This window comes from Lissotriton helveticus (assembly GCF_964261635.1).
Source record: "Lissotriton helveticus chromosome 1_1 unlocalized genomic scaffold, aLisHel1.1 SUPER_1_unloc_62, whole genome shotgun sequence".
NCBI classification, from domain to species: Eukaryota; Metazoa; Chordata; class Amphibia; order Caudata; family Salamandridae; genus Lissotriton; species Lissotriton helveticus.
The window spans coordinates 906,191-927,718 of NW_027611706.1; the positions used below are offsets into that span (position 1 = coordinate 906,191).

The window sequence follows — 21,528 nt, forward strand, 5'->3', positions numbered from 1 at the left end:
ATCCAAGTTTCCGTGAGGAAGGCGACGTCTGGTGATGTTGTGTCGAGCAGGTTCCAGAGTTCGACGGCGTGTCTGTGGACGGAGCGGGTGTTGAACAGGATGCACTTGAGGTCGCTGCTGGGGTTTGGCTTGGCGGGCGCGGTGCATGTTCGGAGGCAGGTGAACTTGCAGGTTGTGCAGGTGAAGGGTCCGTGGAAGCGTTTCGGGGCGGCATGGCAGCAGGCGGGGTTCTGGCCGGAATTGAGTGCGTTGAGGGCGGCGGCGTCGTAGGTCTGTCGAGCCGTTTTACGTGGGGGCCAGGAGTCCTGGCGCTGGGCGCGGTCCAGGCGCGGACGGGCGCAGACAGGCTTATCTGTGGCGTGCCTTCGGCGCACAATCAGCTCACTCGCTGCGCGTGACCGCTGCACGTCCGCGCGGTCGCCATTTATGGCGAAGTGGGAGGGAGGGAGGAGCAGCTGGGAGGCGGGAGCGCACAGAAGGAAAAGGGGGCGTGGCCGATAGCACGGCAGCGGGAGCGGGGCGGGCAGGCACAGGGGTCAGAGAAGCAGAACAACAGCACAGGCTATAACAACAAATCAATAACAGTACATGGGAAATAAAGAAATGTTAACAAGATGCGGGGGAACAAAAAATAAACAGATTACAATCAGCAGTACACGCAATTACGGCGGGGCGGGGTCGGCCAGGCAGGCACAGCGAGTCTGCGGGCAGCAGCGGGGGGAGGTTGCATTTTCCAAGGTGCCATGTCAGATAATGAAGACATCATCTTGGTATTTGCACCACAGACGTAGCTCCAGTGTAAATGAGGTTATTATTCCATTTGTTCTGTTGTTCGAATCGGTGTACATAGAGACAGGCTATGCTAGGCGTGATAGTGCTTCCCATGGAAGTTCCATGTAATTGTGAGTAGATGGTATCTTTAAATTGAAAGAAGTACCTTGTTAGGGCGATGCACGCTAGTTGTATAGTCCACTTGACTGGTGCTTCAAAGGCCACTCCTTCATTTAGGATGTCTTCAATGACTCATAGGCTTTCTTCTCAGTGACTGCTTGTGTATAAGGCTTCCACATCAAGGCACATCATAAGTTTGAAAGATACATCAAACTCTTGATCTGAGATGATATTCAACAGGTTTTTAGTGTCTTTAACGTAGCACCTCATTTCTGAGACAAGTGGCCATGAAAACCAATCCACAAATTTGGAAAGGGGCTTGAGAACAGAACCTATGCCAGAGACGATAGTGCGCCCATGTGGAGGCTCTGTTTATGTCTGTTTTAGAAATATAAAAATAGGGTATCTTAGCTTTCATTGTAATCAAAAATGCAGCTTCCTTTCCAGTGATCCATCTTTCATTCTTGGCCTCTTCCACCAAAACATAAATCTCTTTCTGAAGTGTTTCAGTTGGGTTAGTTTCCAACACTTTGTCATTTCTGGTGTCTCCTAATAGGGTAAGGTATGCCTCTCTGTAGTTATCTGCTGACTGAATCACAATGGCGCCTCCTTTATCCGCGTGTTTCATGACTAGGAGAGGCTTCTTCTCAAGATCTTCCCTGGGCTTTTCTTTCAATCTGTGTAATATTATTGTAATTGGTTTTCCTGATGTCTACATTCTCAATCTGCTTTATCACAGCATCTTCAGGCCCAAACTTTAGGGGGGAACACAACCTGGTTGGGAATTCAAAGATAATCCCAAGTTCAAATCTGTGTACCCTTGGCTAAAGTACAAGCTAAGGTTTATTCTTGAAAAAAAGCCTTTAGTCTTATCTTGCGGAAATTAAAATACTTGCCCGGGATCACATAATTTGAAACCAATTTAGGGGTCAAGAGCATTATAATTAGGTGGAGTAGATTATTTGAGTCACTAGACCTGCAAGGCTTTTTAACATTTTTAGGATTTGTCGAGCCCTGTGTGGGACCTGACTGTACCAAACAGGATGTGAGAGGCCCCAAAGTGGATAATCTCAGCTGCCTGCTCATAAATTATCTTAGCTACTTAAAGTAACTACAGTCTGCTAACTCGGAGTGCTGCCCAGCCTGCCGCAGCACTGGGCAAACCTCAGGAGAGTGAGAAGCTGAGGCACACAGATGTCATTTTTTCAAAAGGCTCCCTAAAATAATTTAAAATCAATTTTACTGTAGGCAATATGCCTGATCAATTTATTAAGAAAAGATATGCAAAAACATATGGTCAGATGTATTTATTATGAAAAGCATATATTAAAGAGGCTAAGGATATAATACAGGGGAATTGCTATTACACTGCATTAAAGCCTGCAGAGAGGTATTTATTACCACAATCTCACATATCAGAAGACGCGTATTTGTCCTAGTGATCAACTTTTGTAATAAAAATGGTTTCAATGAAATAGGCTGTAATTGCTGTGGCTTTACTCAAGACAGTTTTAACTACAGCTGTTATATTACAAGTGACTTACGATTAAAAGTTATATATTTGTCCAAAACAAAAACATGTCACTTAAAATGCTATACATAGATTACGTATGATCAAAATCTAATTTTGATCTTGTATTGTTAGCATTGTATCTATTCAGAAGCACCAAGCAGAGGACAGAATTGTTCCATTTAAAACAAGAGTTAGCGAAAGAGAAGGTGAACATCTCTGTCTTTTGGTGCTTGAGAAGAAGGCTGCAGGGTGTGCAAGTAGACGCTTGTGTGGGGGATAAAACTGTGCAGGCAGCCACGTCGGGCCTGTGCACTGAAGCACGATAAGAGAGTAGGCGTGATCTGTATCCACAAAAAGTGCACTTCCACAAACTGATTGGGAGGTCAGGAACAGCACCAGCCCTCACTGCACAAGCTTCTGCTGATTGTAAATACAAGAGCAAGGCTTTAAAAAAAATATTTGCAGCAAGCCCCAGGTCATGTCCCAGATCAGCCAAATTAAAAGATGCTCATGTGGACACACTTGTGTCAAAAACATCATTTATAGATGCGGTCAGCAGTATGTGGTTGCAGAGGCCCAAAAGAAAGGTAAGAATGTGCAACTTGAGATTCGCCGACTACGGCGGCATTCAGAATCATGCCTGAAGCCTCCAAACACAACCGTGGCGGTTATCAGCTGATTAACGCGCCAATCCCTAATGCGTGGTTTCATTCTTGGCTACTCGACGCCCAACCTTCCGGTCGCCATTTCCCGGGTCAGCATTCCTCGCTGCCGTGGCTCCCTACCTGCCTCCTCTGCCCCTCCAGAGCCCCCAATCAAAGACACTCGCCAAGATCTGTTGTCGCAGGCTCCACTACCCGCTGACGAACAGTAGTTCAACTACCTCGACTCCTCCGGACCCCCATAGAGTACTACCTCAAATACAGCAGCCCCGTAACAAAGATGATCCTGAATCCATAGGATTGAAACGTCATCGACTCACACAGCGCGATTGACGGCATATCTATGCAACCTTTGTGAATCAAACCATGCTGAACCTCACAGTCACTTGTATATATTACTTCACCTGCTCTCAGAACACACCGTTCACTGTTCTCACCTTGTCACTTGTGTTGCCACGTTTATGTATCACAAGCACAATTGTGCACAAAGTCCAAGTTGGGCTGCCATTGCCCTTCATCCTTATTCTGCTGTTACAACTGCACATCCCTTGTTCTAAATATATGATGCCATGTGCACTTTTAAAAAAAAATTACGCGAGTCTCCCGTTTTTTCCTTCCTCGTAATGTTTTCTACATACCAGTATATCTGACTCCCCTAGTGTTACCTTTTGAGATATTGTTGTCTTTTATCGTATGAAGCTTCCAAAAGCCGGAGCCTGAGGAATTGAACAGTTATGAGTAGCGGGCTACTAAAATTAAATTATTAAAAAAGTCTTTAGTCTACAGACCCAGTGAGTCCACGGCCACGGGTGACAAGGAGTCTCCAACAGCCTGGTCGCAGGGCATTGGTTTTATTTAGGCATTTTTCGATAGCGCATACTTTACCCAGAGGTGTCAGAGCGCTTTAAGATAGAGCGAAGTATATAGGATTAGATATTGTGGTAACACATTTACAGAGTATAAATTCGCTAAAAGTTACACCCTGCAAACTAAAGTTAAAGCGATTAGGGTTCCAAATAAACACATTCCACAATTGAAGCGTAAGAACAAACTAGTCTCCAGTGAGGAACACGAAACAGTCAGAGTTATTGGTCGCCGTGTCTTTGGAAGAGTTTTAAGGTCCTTTAGGAAGATGCGGAAAGAGGTAGCGTGCGGAGGTACGGAGAGAGCGAGCTCCAAACTCTGGTTGCATGACCAGATGTCTCTTTGTCATGACTTCTGAGTAATGTTGCATAGTTAACAGCAGCATCATTGCAAAGCATTAAGAGCCTGATTTAGAGTTTGGTGGTTGGGTTATTCCTGGCCGTCGTATTACAAGTGCCATTGAATATAATATACCGCAGCTATTTTACTATCATTCGTCTATCTATTTCTCTCATTTTAGTTATCTTTATTTTCCTTTTTGCTATTTCTTATTGCTTTTTCAGTTTCTCTCTATTCCTTTCTTCTTACCTTTCTTTGATTCCTTAACTTTGGCCGCACAGGCACAGGCGTTGGTGCACGCAGGAAATCGAACTAAGAGACACATTGGCACCCGCTCCCTGTATAATGCAACGCCCCCAGGCTGGGCGGGTGTATTGTTTTGACCCCGCCCCCACATTCACAGACCCCGCCCAAACTCACAGGCCCCGCCCCCACAGCCACAGCCCCTCCACCCCCTCAGGCCTCAGTCACATAGACCCGTCATTCACAGACCCCGCCCAAACTCACAGGCCCCGCCCCCACAGCCACAGGCCCCGCCCCCGCAGGCCTCACTCACATAGACCCCTCATTCACAGACCCGTCCAAACTCACAGGCCCCGCCCCCACAGCCACAGACCCTCCACCCCCCCAGGCCTCACTCACATAGACCCCTCATTCACAGACCCCGCCCAAACTCACAGGCCCCGCCCCCACAGCCACAGACCCTCCACCCCCCCAGGCGTCACTCACATAGACCCCTCATTCAGACCCAGCCCAAGCTCAGAGACCACCCACAGGTCCCGCCCCCACAGCCATAATCTCCCAGCCGGCCCCCAGCGCCTAGAGACCCTTACGGGTGATTGTGCGCTTTACAAATGTGGATTATTATTATTATTATAGCCCCGCCGCAAGGCCTCACTCACACAGACCCCTCATTCACAGACCCTACCTCCACCCACAGGTCCCGCCCCCACAGCCATAGCCCCGCCCCCAGGCCTGTCACACAGACCCCTCATTCACAGACCCGGCCTCCACCCACAGGTCCAGCCCCCACAGCCATAGCCCTGCCTCCAGGCCTCACTCACACAGACCCCTCATTCAAAGACCCCGCCTCCACCCACAGGTCCCGTCCCCAGAGCCATAGCCCCGCCCCCAGGCCTCACTCACACAGACCCCTCATTCACAGACCCAGCCCAAGCTCACAGACCCCGCCTCCACCCACAGGTCCCGCCCACACAGCCATATCCCCGCCCCCAGGCCTCACTCACACAGACCCCTCATTCACAGACCCCGCCCAAACTCACAGGCCCCGCCTCAACCCACAGGCCCCGCCCCCACAGCCACAGATCCTCCATCCACAGGCCTCACTCACAGACCCCTCATTCACAGACCCAGCCCAAACTCACAGACCCCGCCTTCATAGCCATAGCCCTGCCCCCCAGGCCTCACTCACACAGACCCCTCATTCACAGACCCAGCCCAAACTCACAGACCCCACCTCCACCCACAGGCCCCGCCCCCACAGCCATAGCCCCGCCCCCAGGCCTTACTCACACAGACCCCTCATTCACAGACCCTGCCCAAACTCACAGGCCCCGCCCCCACAGCCATAGCCCCGCCCCCAGGCCTCACTCACACAGACCTCTGATTCACAGACCCCCCAAACTCACAGGCACCGCCCCCCACAGCCATAGCCCCGCCCCCAGGCCTGTCACACAGACCCCTCATTCACAGACCCTGTCTCCACCCACAGACCCCGCCCCCACTGCCATAGCCCCGCACCCAGGCCTCACTCACACAGACCCCTCATTCACAGACCCCCCCAAGCTCAGAGACCCCGCCTCCACCCACAGGCCCCGCCCCCACAGCCATAACCCCGCCCCCAGGCCTCACTCACACAGACCCCTCAAGCTCACAGACCTCGGCTCCACCCACAGACCCCGCCCCGGCAGCCATAGCCCCGCCCCCAGGCCTCACTCACAAAGACCCCTCATTCACAGACCCTGTCTCCACCCACAGACCCCGCCCCCACTGCCATAGCCCCGCACCCAGGCCTCACTCACACAGACCCCTCATTCACAGACCCCCCCAGCTCAGAGACCCCGCCTCCACCCACAGGCCCCGCCCCCACAGCCATAACCCCGCCCCCAGGCCTCACTCACACAGACCCCTCAAGCTCACAGACCTCGGCTCCACCCACAGACCCCGCCCCCACAGTCATAGCCCCGCCCCCAGGCCTCACTCACACAGACCCCTCATTCACAGACCCAGCCCAAGCTCACAGACCCCGCCCCCACAGTCATAGCCCCGCCCCCAGGCCTCACTCACACAGACCCCTCAAGCTCACAGACCTCGGCTCCACCCACAGACCCCGCCCCCACAGCCATAGCCCCGCCCCCAGGCCTCACTCACAAAGACCCCTCATTCACAGGCCCCGCCTCCACCCACAGACCCCGCCCCCGCAGCCATAGCCCCGCCCCCGCTGCCTCGAGGCCTTGTCTTCCTCACCTCTCGTGCGTTGCTCTGTGAGGAGCGGCCCTGAGGGGAAGACAGACCCCAGACCGCGCGCGGGACATGAGCCGGTGATAGACCTGCAGCTGCGCATGCGCAGGACACGCATTGTCACGAGTGCGCATGCGCGGGATATCTCCCTACTTATGACCGCGCATGCGCTGAGGATAGGGAAGCACATTAAACTGTAAGAGTTAGTTACTGTGTATTGAGCAACACCGCAGGGAGAGCACGGCCAACAGAGAGGGGACAGCAGAGTCCAACCGAGAGGGGACACAACCAGGAACGTCCACACTGTCTTCCCTCAAACACCGTAAAGCCCCAGGACTGAACTACGAGCGCCGGTTAAAGAGGGCTCGATGGGTTAACAACTGCGCATGCGCCGAGGACAGACCTCTCTCTCGCAGCACAGTGCGGGGTAAAGGGGGGGCTGGTTGATTTAACAACTGCGCATGCGCGGAGGACAGACACTTCCTCCCGCAGCACAGTGCGGGTTAAAGAGGGACTGGTTGATTTAACAACTACGCATGCGCTGAGGACAGACACAGCATCCTGCACGGAGTTCGGGTCAAAGGGGGTCCTGGATGAACAACTGCGCATGTGCTGATGACACCCTCTCCCTCAGCGAGCACGAGGCGCAGTCAGTGGCGGTTTGTCTCCGAGGGCGTCGGCGCTCTGCCCTCTTACACTCAACAAGGGCTCAGCTCATATATAAAAACAAAACCTTTACAGCAGTCTAGTACTACTCCTCTCATTATGTATCATGCTGCTAGAAGCAGAGCTGCCAAGGTTTCAGACTGCCATGTGTGACATTTTCATAATTTTTATGAAATTATGAGTGACATTTCAACAACTGAGTGACACTTTCTCGCGAGCAAAAATCATGCAGTGAAGACTAGGGAAACCACTAAATATCAGAAATTACAGCCATTTGAGCAACAAGAAACACCAAGAAGTTCTTGAAACTGCTGCCGGCACCAGAAATGGAATGGCACTAACACTAGTAGGCCCCCTGACCAGCTTCTGCCTGAAAATCTGGAGCGGATAATGAGAGGATGAGAATGTCTCAAATGTGGGAGTCAGTCAGTGCCGTGCTTGCAGCTAAGGCTGAGCTCTGTGTGACATTAAGAGTAGATACACCCGTCACAGGACACCATGACAAGTTAGCACGGCCGCCGATGTAACTACTGCAGAATACACTACACACACAGACTGCCAGAGTCTCAGACTGGCAGAGAGCACTGTTTGAGCACTGCAGGCTGCCTCAGACAGACAAGCGTTAATATACATACTGTGTTGTCTTCTAAGTTCTTCAACTTCTCTACTCTCTCACAGTGGCGGCTGGTGAAATTTGAAAGTGGTGAGCGTAAAATGATTGTCATACTTTTTTGTAAACATCTATGCGGCCCTCAGCCAATCCCCATAAAATGCATTTTGGCCCATTTACGATGGTTCCCGAGTGCTCATTGTTTTGACTGTGCATTAACATTAATGAATCTCCCTTTCCTGCCCATGGTTATTCTTTAATTAATCAGGAGCGTTGACACTCGTGTACCTCCACCTTCTAATATTTAAATAAAAATGCCCTACATTTCAATACTTTCCCTGACGTAGTGCTGCTTTTTGTCCCAAAAACCTATCTAGTTCCCGGTGTTGACAATTATTGCAACCTCCTTTCCACAAACCGAACAGGTCACACTTACTGAATATGCAAAGCCTAGCACATGTAGAAGAATGTTATTATTTTTTTTTTGCAGTATAACATAACACGAACACGACCCAAAAGTATTGGAGCGCCTCACATGAGCACAAGTTTTATTACACAAGGTCAGATTTATTCACCTTTAATGCACGTGGACTTCAAGTAATTTTCCCGGAAAAGAAAGCATTTGAATCTCTTTTGCTCAATAAGGGCCTTTTAGCCAGGTCCAAAAGAGGAATGGCCTCAAACTCCACACACAGGAATCGAGTGTATATGCTATATGCCAATATAACTGTGTATTTTACATTAAAGATGAAGGGAAACATCTGTAAAACTGAATACTCACATATATAAATCAAAAGTATCTGAACCCTACATTTTGATAGACACTGCTCCTTTTTCTAATAATCAGCCAGATGACAGTTAATTAAAACGGTACCCAGATCGTTTTTCGAAGTTGACTTGCTGTGGTAATGAAGTGACACAGGAGGTTAAACTCACACATAAAAAGACAAATACGAACGCTTTCCTGACAGAGCCCCAGAGCCCCTTTTTCAGCCCCCCGTTTTAACCCCTCTGTTACAGCCCAATAAACGTTTTTATCAGTCTGGTGAGTGGGCAGAGACAAGGGCAGTGTGCGGCGAGTTGCGGACACCTGTGTGAGGGAGGTGTGGTCTCGTGAATGCCCAGACGTAATGGGATAACAAACAAGCATTGGCCGTGGCTTCGGAGTGCCCACACGCAGGTGCATATATTTTATTTGCCAGTGATGCACCAAATAGTCAATGGCTGTTATTGCGAGTGAAGTCAACTCTATGCATATTTTAAAGAAGTGTTAATATTATGCTATTCACAATGATTCTTGTCATGCCAGACTTAAATGTAGCAGTGCTCTCTGCAAACCGAGAGGAACCTACAAATCTGGTATCGCGCAGAGGAACATTGCCGTAGGCTGCATGGCCCCTGGGAAGAGGCCACCCTTGGACCCGCGTTACGCTCATGTGCAGAAAGGGATAGGCTCCTAGGGGTGAACATGCACACAGACATGGCCGGCCGCCTGACAGGGGGGTACGCGCTGGGAGGGGGTGGTTAATGTAATGAATACAAGAACTTACCAGGCTTCTCCTCCGGTCCGTGTCGCATCAGGTCTCCTCTGCAACGCGGTGGAAGTGACTTCTCCCATCTCCCCGCTCTTTTCTTTTGCCAATTAGGAGACTGGATGTGATGGGCGGCCGGGCGGCTGAACCTTCTTTACTCTGTCCTGGCATTTGAAAGGGCATGGGGCGACTTTGCGCAAAACGCATCACCGCCCGAGCAGGAGCCTATCGTCAAACTCCTGCACCACACTGGGCATGCGCAGCATACCTTAATGGTTTGTGAATGTGAGTGAGGGGCAACGCTCCTCTCTCACATGCGCAGACCATCTTCTGAATGCCTGCTCATTTCTGCCTGCAAGCGCTGTGCGTGACGTGCACTTTCACCAGTGTAGCGCACAGTCGGGCCCGGAAATGTAAACAGACTAATTGTAAGTCATCAATTCGTCTCTTTACATTCCTGTTCACCTGTTGCCCGATTCTTTTGTGGGGGGCTGCCCCAACGCCCCTATGGACCAGCCGCCACTGCTCTCTCAGCTTGCCACTGGTGACGTCGCGGTGGGCAGTGAGCCTGCCACAAGGCGCTCGCCGCTGAGCCGCACGGTAGGCGGGCGGGGCAGACCTCTGAGTGCAGCTGTGCAGTGTCCGGGCCTGTCACGCACACACCACAATCTCTTGCGTGCACGTCAGGCACGGAGATTTCCACGGACGGAAAGACACTTATCATTAGCAAAGAAAATTATAAGAAACCATTAAAATTATGTATGAATGAAAAGCGCTCCACTTATCTGCTGACCAAACAATGGCGGGAGATTGGCGCAAATTAAAAAAAATAATAAAACACCTGGGTGCTTACCGGAGGTTCCTGCTTTGCTCCTTGCCCTCTGCCCTTGGGACCGAGTGCTGCCGCTGCCTCTCGCCGCACCCACTCCGCGGGTGCCGCTTCGCGGCTTCAGCGAGGAAGCGCTGCCTGTGAGGCGCTAGCAAGCGGGAGGAGCTGGAAAACATCAACGGCGCCTGCAGCAGGGACTCGGAAGTCCAGGAGTCCCTGCGGTCCACAGGTGCACACGGACGCGCCCACTGACAGACACGCCCCCCGCCTGCAACACCACTACATCACGTTCTATACGACGCTCAGCGGGACGCGAGCGCGACGCCGAGCGAAGCCCGAGCAAAGGGCGGGCAGTCTGTGGCAGTCAGAGGCAGACAGAGGCTGGGCTGGGCCACGTCTCTATCACTCAACCCTGAGCTCAGGTGGGCCCGTGTGGCTCCCTAGGGTTTGCCCTCCACCATGTCAACCCGTTCAGGTAAATTACTCAGGAGTGAGTGCGAAAGGGGAGCTGCTGGTGGGAGCCCAGTTGAAGGACTGGACTTTTAAAAGAACCAGCGGTGCCAGGGAACAACACCTATAACCTTCATGGGATACCTGTTTCGGCGCACAAGTGACAGAGACACGGGACACTTCCTTCGGCGTCAAAGATCAGCGTTTATTTACTGCAGGGAAACAAGAGTCATTAGAAGTACATCGGCATGTAGGTTCTGCGAGTCTGCTTCAAATTGCATATGTAGGTCGCTCTCTTTTATACAAAATGTTGCCTTTGCACAACATGCGAACAAAAGATTACAATCCAGTTCCCACAGTAAACTTCAAAAGGGTCGCTTTCATGTTTTCAGAATCCCGGAACATAATTACAGTAGCAATGCCGGTTCCCAACTGTAAAAGCACATCTTCCCACCATTAGGCACACCCATTAGAGTTGTAAATGACCAAGAAGAAGAGACAAGAGCAGCTGCAAGGAAGTCAGACACGTGTAGAGAAAAGAGTGTGAGGGTAATATCGGAAGCATGATCGTAGGATCAAAGAGTTGAATCCTATCGCCTGTACGGCTGTCACAATAGACCGGCACGACCAGATTACCCTCAAGCTGAGCCATCTGCCTTCGCTGTGTCATTCCTACGGCCATAAAGACGCATGAAAGGAATATGCGTCTTTCGCAAGGCTTGGGAAACAGAAGGTCAGGAGGCGAATAGTTACCTGCTCGCTGACTACGTGAGGGCAAGAAACAAAATGGGTGCCGTATCTAAAATGGAACCCGAGGGTTCAGATGAAGAACACGTAATATTAGGCGAACCCTATCAGGTAGTGTAGCGAAAATGCGTACACTTATCGAACTCACCATTTACGGTTCGTAGATACCAAACTCGTCCATATTCGGTAATGCCCAAATCGTCGTAATAATTTTTACGGAACCTCAGACGCTCCTTTTGCCCTCATGTAGGCAAGCACTAGTCGGAATCATAATCGATTTCGATATTCATCAGATCATTTAGATGCTGCTGATACATTATTCTATCCATCAATGCCTCTTTGGTGACAACTGGCTGTCTTATACACGTGGTAGCACAAAGGCCACATAAGGCAGGACCACATTGCACACAAAGACAACATGTGAATAGAAACGTCACAACAACCCCTATGATCATCAGAATCTTCCAACCCCAAGTCGATATCAGGCCCCAAAACCATCCCAGAAGCGTCCAATTTCCTTCGTCCACGTGTATGGACTCCGAAATTTTGTGCAACTTAGAGATGGCTTGATAAACCGTTGGAGCGTTATCAGGAATGAATATGCAGCAGCTCGAATGGATGACCTTACACACACCACCTCTATCTGCTAGAACAACGTCTAGAACCATACGGTTCTGTAACGTCATCAGTCTATCCGCCTGAAGCTCGGCTGTCAAATTACAAAGGGCACTTGCAGTTATGTTGGCAGTTGATTCTACTACACGAGTTAACTGTCTCAGGTTCCTGCTATTGACCATAGGGCCCCAAAACGGTAGGAAACCCTTAAAGAAGTCTCCTGCTTCTTGACCGGCAGTATCTTCTTTGTTGACAACACCTCTCACAACTCTAGTTCTGTGATAATCTGAGGCCACAGTGAAAGTCGGAGGCAAAAGATTTGCAATGTAGCAGGTACCCGAGAAGTCATGAGGTAACCACGTATAGGCTCGATCATAACATACAAAATAGGTACCCTTGGCAGTTAGGAAGACAGGGGATGAGAGCGTTGGTAAGACATATGTCTCAGTACACGCACTCTCCCCAAACTGAGCTGTCGGATTTCGACCGAGACCTTTCAGGCAGAAGTTACCAAGGTGAGGTACAATCCATATCGGTGATGAGCTTTTAAACTGCCTATCACCCACTGATACACTATACTCAGCCTCACTTAGTTCCTTATATGCTCGCACCTCCTCCTCTGGGATAAGTGATGCGTCAAAAATATCTCTATCTAAATCAGCAATAGCTCTCGCCAGAGTCTTGTGGTACGGGCCAGGACCAAAGTTTGCTGAGCGTGGTTCTCGATGGGGGTAGGAATCTAGTGCGCTACGGAACATAGTTTGCAATGCTCGAGCTGACCCTTGGGAACTATAAGGCAGCACCAAGTACGGAATACCCTTATCCATGGTATGTGGCATTAACCCACACACCCAACAATTGATAGTGTTTACCACTAACTGATGCTGATGCAAGAATTGAATAAAGGAGTTGTTTCTAAATTCTGCACGTCTGGCTTGTTCGTGTTGAGGCAGAAGATGAAAGGAATGTGGAGAGACAGTTGAAACGAAATTTAGATCATGAGATGGAAGAGTAGGTATAGTAGAAGGCAGTAAGAATTGGGACCCAAAATATACTCCCCCTACCAGTAACATAGATATAGTCAGGAACAATATGAAAACCTGTAGCAAAAACCATTTTGTACGAAACATTTTATCTAATGCAGATCTTTGCGCCGACATTTTCTCTCTTTTCGACAGCTCAGACAATGACGATTCCATCCCCTAACGACCGTCTGCGACGTTCTTGACGCACTTCGTTCTGAGTAGCGATGATCAATTCCCAGGAGTTCCCAGAAATCGACAAAAGAAACCGACCTAGTGTCGATAGCTGCTAAACAGAAGGAAGTACCCGCACGGCCCTACGGCCAACCTGGATGATAGGTTCTAGCTAAATTGAACATTCAATTTATTATAATGTTCTTGGCTGTACGAAAAGGAAAAAAATATACAATATACAATGTCCACTATGTTCAGGGCAAGTGTGAAACCTAAAAACAAAAATCTTTTTATTAGTTTCTTGTACGTGGACGAAGAAAGTATCGGCTGCTCCCAGGGCGAGTCTGATCTTCAAATAGTGGATTGGACGGCAAATGAGTGTCCGATTGTTCAGATGACTGTTCAGCACTCGAATTTTCCAGGGTTGACGGAAAGGAAATTGTTTGAGGGGGATCAACAAGGGTGTCAGAGACAAGCTGAGCTTCGCTGAATGGGACAAAACGTTGTGGAACATCGGTTTCAGATGAAGTAAAACCTCTTCTCATCCAGGTGTCCGACGGCAAAGGAAGCGGGACCTTCTTGGTGTGGGTAGCATGTACCCAGTGCTTCCGTCCCTCCAGCCGAACTGCTGTCCTCGTTGCTAGTTGCACCTGGTATGGTCCCACGAATCTCGGCTCAAGGTTCCGTTTTCGGCCGAAATTACGGACAAGGATCCAGTCCCCGGGTTGGAGCCGATGACCAGGACCCTCTGTTTGTGACGGCAGAGCCTCAAAGACCTGTTGATGAATCAAACTCAATTTAGCAGTCAGATCATGAAGATAATCAATCAACATTGGATATTCGATTCTATCAAACTCCTTAGGCCTTGGGACTCCCCATATATTAGCAGGACGACCGAACACAATCTCGTATGGGCTAAGCCCTACTCGTGAGTGTACAGTTGCCCTGGTCGATAGGAGAGCTAGGGGCAAAGCGTCGGGCCATGATAAACCAGTTGTGGCCTGAATTTTAGCCAATTTTAGTTTTAGGGTGCCATTGTATCCTTCCACCAAGCCCGCTGATTGTGGATGATTGGCACTATGAAATTTTTGATTTATACCGAGGCCACGACACACACTCTTCATCACACTTCCCACGAACTCACTTCCGTTGTCTGACCATACAACCCGAGGCATTCCATATCGGGGAAAATACTCCTTGAGCAAAATTTTTGCCGTGGATAAGGCAGTATTATCCTTAAGGGGTAAGCCTCAATCCATCTGGAGAATGCACATACCACAACCAACACGTATTTCAAGTTGTTGCATCTCTCCATGTGGATGAAGTCCAACTGGATAACTTCGAAAGGGTACGTAGGAGGGGCAAAATGGCCAGGTGGAGTGGGAGTGCCCTTACCGGGATTGTGCATCAAACACACCATACAATTCTTAACCACTCTCTCTGCACACTTAGTAATCCCATCATTCTTCCATACATGAGACAACAACTTGCATATGCCTTTTGTGCTTATGTGTGCTGTACCATGGGCCATTGTAACAACAGCGAGCACATACGCATCTGGTAACATCCATCTCTGTTTTTCTGACAAATCAACCCAACATCCGTTCTCATCCAGCCTTCCCGTGCTCTCTTTCCATTTAGTCTTTTCCGTCTCAGTGGCTTCATTCTGTATTCCCTTCACACTCTCAATCGTGTCTTCGCACATACTAGTCTCCGTTGGCCATCTCACTGAACTCGTAACATACATTCGATTCGTCAAATCTTTAGCTGTCTCTTTAGCCGTCTCATCAGCAAACGCATTACCACGACCCACATCATCCGTCACTTTCTGATGCGCACTACATTTGATTACGGCCACCTGTTTAGGCAATGTGAGTGCATCTAGAAGGTCATTCACAAGCTGACCATGCTGAATCTTCGTGCCATGCGACGTAAGGAATCCTCTTTCTCTCCACAATCGCCCAAAACTATGGGCCACACCAAACGCATACTGGCTATCTGTAAACACATTCACCCGTTTATCTTTAGACAACACACACGCTCTTGTCAAGGCGATCAGCTCAGCAGCCTGAGCCGAATTCTGACCCAATCTTGCACTTTCTACAACCGTACTCAATGTTACTACAGCATACGCAGTCGTCACATCACCATTCGGCAACTTAAAACAGGAACCATCCACATACAAAGTACCATCGGGATCTACCAATGGAGTATCTTTTAGGTCAATACGACCCTTTGTTTCCTCTTCAGTTCTTAGATAACAGTCATGTAGTGCTTCACCACTTGACTCCGTGTCGATCGGCAGCAATGTTGCTGGATTCAACACATTACATCGTTTTATCCGTATATGACTGGCCAGTAACGTTAACTCATATCCAGACAATCTTGCGCTCGTCAAATGTTGAGTCTTCGTTCGGTTCAAAAGAGTGTCAACTGCATGCGGGACCATCACCGTAAGCATATTATCCATGACCAGACCTGCGGACTGTCGAATGGACGCCGCAGCTGCCGCTGTTGCTCTTAAACAACTCGGCAAGGCTCTAGCTACTGGGTCTAAAGTCGAAGAAAAATAGGCGCATGGGCGTTGTTTGCCACCAAAAGGTTGTGTCAGAACACTCAATGCACAACCATCCCTCTCGTGAACGTATAGTGTAAACGGCTTACTGTAGTCAGGAGTACCCAACACAGGAGCCGAACACAACGCATCACGCAATTCAGAAAAACCTTTCTGACACTCTTCAGTCCAAGGCAAAGGAGATGAAACATCCTTGCACGTAAGGGCTATCAATGGTTTCGCCAACAATGAAAAATTTGGAATCCATTGTCTGCAGTAGGACGTAATACCTAAAAAGGCACGAACATCTCTCTGGGTTTTTGGCGCAGTCATTCGGGAAATCGCTGCGATTCTCTCTGGGGTCAACCTTCTCCCTTCTTTTGACAATAAGTGACCTAAATAGGTAACTTCTTGACAACAATATTGTAGCTTAGAAGGTGATACCTTGTGATGTAAGTCATGTAGATAATGCAATAATGATACTGTAGTCGTTTTGCAAATAGCTTCTGTATCAGCTGCCACTAGCAGGTCGTCAACGTATTGAATCAAAGCCGCACCCGTCGGTAAAACAAAGGCATCAAGCTGACTTTTAAGTGCTTGACTGTAGATTGACGGACTCTCACAGTAGCCCTGTGGAGCGCGTTTTAGCCTAAAACTGCGACCACCTAATGCGAATCCGAATAGGTCTCTGCTTTCCTCAGCAATCGGGATACTAAAGAAAGCATTCTTTAGATCGATCACCGTGAACCAGGAGGCAGAGGCCGGAATCATTGTTAGTAAGGCCGTGATATCAGGGACCACGGGAAATTGTGGGATCACTATTTTATTTACTTCTCTCAAATCTATTACGAAACGATACACAGGAGGTTTGGATGGGTCAGTTCGTTTCAAAATAGGCAATACAGGGCTATTACACACGTTTCCACGAGTTTCTTCAACAACACCTTTCTTAATTAGATCATGAACGATTGCTAACAGCACTCGCTCCCCATCAAGAGAGATACGATATTGAGGTAAACGTGGTAATCGCACATTTGGTTTCAATTGAATCACATAAGGTGGAATGTCTAACAGACCCACATCATTGGGACATGTGGCCCATAGAGACGCAGGAAGGGAACTCAATTCCGGTGGGAATTTATCGATCGACAAGTACATAGGAGAGATCACTCTCCGACCTAATGTAAGCTCCACTCCTTCAGGAGAGCAATACAAAGTCGCATACAACCGTTTTAACAAATCCAAGCCCAAAAGATTCTCACCACAGCCGATAGATAGAATCAGCGGAGCCTCCAGCTCACGAGGGCCAATCGTAAGGGGCAAAGGACTAGAGACGGGGTTGCTAACAGGGGCGCCAGAGAATCCAACGGAAACGTTCGTTAAGCCAGACAAAGGTGCGCCAGGGAGTTTCGAATGCATGATGGAACTTTTCGTCGCACCAGTGTCTAACAGAAAAGGCTCAACTACGCCCGATGTAGCCACTGCAACGTAAGGTCCACTCTGATCAACCGGAACTGATACTACTCCCTCTCTTTGTCGGTGGCTGTCCTAGTAATGGTCATTTGCAACAGTCTCATGTTCCACGTAATAATCGTCCACATTATATTGTGCAGATCGAACTGACCCCGCATTTCGCTGGTCAAAACAATTATTCGTATCTAATGGATTTTGAAGTCGCTCAATTTGATTTTGGGGGGCACCGCGACCTCTACCTCGTGATGCCTGTTGAGGACCACCACCACGGTTTCCTCGTATTGACACACCATTTAGACGGTCACGTAAAGCAGGACAATCATATTTTATGTGTCCCTCTCTTCTACAATATGCGCACTGATTATACCCAAGTGAAGATCTATAGTCAGAGTTGTCAGAACGCGGCTGCATCCTATCGGGCTGTGCTCGCGGTCGATACTGCTGTTGTGAATCATTTTGGTTTGATCGTGGAGGATACGCTTGCTGCAACAAAACCTTCGTTTTGAGCTCCTTCGTTTTCTTATCTACACGATCACTTTCTTCCTTTTCCCTATTCTCATAGTATTGAGCCGTTGCTAATATCTGTGCAGTGGTTGAAACCGCCCATGCACTTTCTGAATTCTTCAATTTGTTGCCTAGTTCAGGCAACAAATTCGACACGAACTTGTCGACAAATAACCGCTGGCCTCCCTCAGCGCCCATGTCCTGACCGCTGTGGTCGACAAACGCTTCCTCAAACCTTGTGAAGAAATCCGAGACACTCTCGTCTTTCTTTTGCTTACAAGCTGATAACTTATCCCAGTTCACCTTCATCGCTGGCATGAGAGTTTTCATGAGCGTAATGATTTTCTGAGGTAAATCCAAGATCAACTGCTCAGGCTTAGCCCCACCGACTTGCAATGCATCAGCCGCTATCAGTGCAGCCCAATCACCACGTAACTCATTTGCGTGGTTTGCTTGACGAATTTTCGCCCAAACTGGTTGTGGTACAACATTACCAAACAACATGTCGATGTTGGCAAGGTTCATAACAGAAGCTTCCACCAATTGGGATAGCTCCTTATAATAACCAGCCGGATTCTTACGCGGATCAGGCAAGGATTGCTTCACTTGCAAAACTTCCGATCGTTTCCATGGGAGGTGTATCCACACTCTTCGAAAATGCGGTAAAACCGCAGGGTTAGCTTGCGGATCACCAGGCACCCAAAGTGGCGGAACCTCTCTCATAGGATACTGACCAGGAGCCGCTTTCCAATTCTCAGTGGCATCATCAAATGACACTCGAGAATGCACTGTGGATCTGAACGCTAACAAACGTTCCAAGGCACGTCGTACATCACCCCCTACAATCATACCGTTCGAAAAGTGACTCTGGAGTTCAGTTATATCGGGCGGTACGTTATCTAGATCATCGTTATACCATTCTTCCCTCAAAAAGTTACACATTTCTTCGAACACGAATCTCTGCGTAGGCTCATTAAACTGAGAAAACGTGTCGAAGACCACACGTGGAGTGTAGTTAGCAGGGTGTCTTATCCATCTATGTGCCATAGTCACTAATGTCTCTTTTTCCCTTCCACTAGGGATCTGGCTCCGTCTCTGGGGAGTTTTGGAAAGAGCAGACGGGAATAACTGACCAGAAAGCGGTGAATAAAGGGTAGCAACAGTGTTAGGGATACGATTACGAACAGAAGGAGAAGAAAAAAGAAGAGCAGGAGCAACAACATTAGAAGCGAAGGAAGGCATAGTAGAAACAGACAAGGTAGTCGGGGTAACAGAAATAACAGATTGAGGAGGTACAGGTACAGGGGCAGTAGGGACAGGGACAAGTGGTGGGACAAACGTAGGATTAACGACGGGCGGACCCGCAGCCACTGGAACAACGGGAGGAACAACGGGAGGAACTACAGGAGGAGCTACAGGAGCCGTAGCACCCTGTGCATAAGGAGGTGGCGATTTCATCAAATATGCTAACAAGGAATCCTCCTTCGAATCTTCTTCTTTTTTATCTAGACCAGTCGGTAAAACCGGATAACATTTATCTACACTCATATGATGTAGTCTAGTGGAAACTTCCATTTCTTTTTCTTCTTTTTCTCGCTTACATTGTTGTACAACTTGCATTATCGGAACAAACCCTTCTCTTCAATCCTTTTTAAGCTGTTTGATTTCTTTCTGCTTGGCCTCTTTACGCCACAGCCGAAAAGAATCAAACATAGCTGGCCTAGCTTTCTTTTGAAATAATTTAGCTTCAAGATTATCTAAAATCGTAAGTTCAAAACTTCCATGTGGTGGCCAACTAAGGACACCGTCTTTTTTCGTGTAACAGACCCAGTATTCATTATATATAATAGGGCCCACACCATGTCGACTGTAGAGCTCATATATCGGAGTTCCAACTGGAGGTATCGGACACGAGTCCTCCAACCGGGAATCCATTGCGCAACATTTGAAGATACCAAACAAACCACTATGGCTAGGCATCGTGCACACTAACCTAGTATCAAACTTCAAGGGTTACCGAAGTGCTAAATCTTCGTGTAAGACAAAACCCTCGGTTTTTGGCAATTGCAACTGTCAAATAAATACTAAGAACCACAACTAAGAATCACAAATGCAATGGAACCATGCAATACAACAAAGCCTTAAAAAGCTACAACAAAGCTTCAATGAGCTACAACAACAAAGCTTTAATAAGCTACAACAAAGCTTCAAGAAGCTAGAACAACCACTAAGGACTGGGAGCGACCCACAAATACTTAACTCAGAACATCAATGGCGTCACCAGGAAGGCCCGTCTATCGTCTCGCTTGTACGTAAGGTCTGCGCCGGGCGTCGAAGACAGGTCGACAGTCAGGGCATCGGTCTGTCGTAGCCGTCAGGAGGCGGGAATCTTCGCAGGGAAAATCTTCGGGCCACTTATTTCGACAACAGGATCGATGAAGCGGGGTGCACCTTCCCTCGGAGATTTCACACGAAGTTCCTCACGATCGTCAGGCTTTGGACCGGTACCGCTGATGTCGCCCCACGTTGGGCGCCAACTGAAGGACTGGACTTTTAAAAGAACCAGCGGTGCCAGGGAACAACACCTATAACCTTCGTGGGATACCTGTTTCGGCGCACAAGTGACAGAGACACGGGACACTTCCTTCGGCGTCAAAGATCAGCGTTTATTTACTGCAGGGAAACAAGAGTCATTAGAAGTACATCGGCATGTAGGTTCTGCGAGTCTGCTTCAAATTGCATATGTAGGTCGCTCTCTTTTATACAAAATGTTGCCTTTGCACAACATGCGAACAAAAGATTACAATCCAGTTCCCACAGTAAACTTCAAAAGGGTCGCTTTCATGTTTTCAGAATCCCGGAACATAATTACAGTAGCAATGCCGGTTCCCAACTGTAAAAGCACATCTTCCCACCATTAGGCACACCCATTAGAGTTGTAAATGACCAAGAAGAAGAGACAAGAGCAGCTGCAAGGAAGTCAGACACGTGTATAGAAAAGAGTGTGAGGGTAATATCGGAAGCATGATCGTAGGATCAAAGAGTTGAATCCTATCGCCTGTACGGCTGTCACAATAGACCGGCACGACCAGATTACCCTCAAGCTGAGCCATCTGCCTTCGCTGTGTCATTCCTACGGCCATAAAGACGCATGAAAGGAATATGCGTCTTTCGCAAGGCTTGGGAAACAGAAGGTCAGGAGGCGAATAGTTACCTGCTCGCTGACTACGTGAGGGCAAGAAACAAAATGGGTGCCGTATCTAAAATGGAACCCGAGGGTTCAGATGAAGAACACGTAATATTAGGCGAACCCTATCAGGTAGTGTAGCGAAAATGCGTACACTTATCGAACTCACCATTTACGGTTCGTAGATACCAAACTCGTCCATATTCGGTAATGCCCAAATCGACGTAATAATTTTTACGGAACCTCACAGTGATTGGATCGATGGACCGTTTTATAACCAGAGTGGCGGCAGTTATAGAAAAGGAAATCGCTATGTCCGAACGCCGTCTCTCCGAGGTCTATCTCCCTTCCAGACGCTCATCACTGGGGGCCGTAGCACAGGCCTTGACACCGGCTTGTGAGCAGGACCAATCTG

General features: G+C 48.7%; 1 protein-coding gene and 1 long non-coding RNA gene across 3 annotated transcripts in view; one reads left to right on the top strand and one right to left on the bottom strand.

Annotated features, from left to right (window-relative positions):
• Positions 1-6,854, bottom strand: part of LOC144806319 (uncharacterized) — a 39,538-nt gene extending 32,684 nt beyond the window's left edge. Inside the window, exon 1 of one of the 2 annotated variants that reach the window (XR_013605764.1) lies at positions 6,757-6,854. This is a non-coding gene — a long non-coding RNA (uncharacterized LOC144806319). Of the gene's footprint in view, positions 1-4,518; positions 4,665-6,756 lie in introns of those variants that run through there. The other variant, XR_013605763.1, reaches the window with a different exon arrangement.
• Positions 6,855-7,991: 1,137 nt separating this feature from the next.
• LOC144806318 (uncharacterized) overlaps positions 7,992-21,528 on the top strand; it is a 369,229-nt gene continuing 355,692 nt past the window's right edge. Inside the window, exon 1 of the mRNA XM_078672708.1 lies at positions 7,992-8,119. The gene's annotated coding sequence lies outside the window, so the exon portion shown is untranslated. The remainder of the gene's footprint in view (positions 8,120-21,528) is intronic.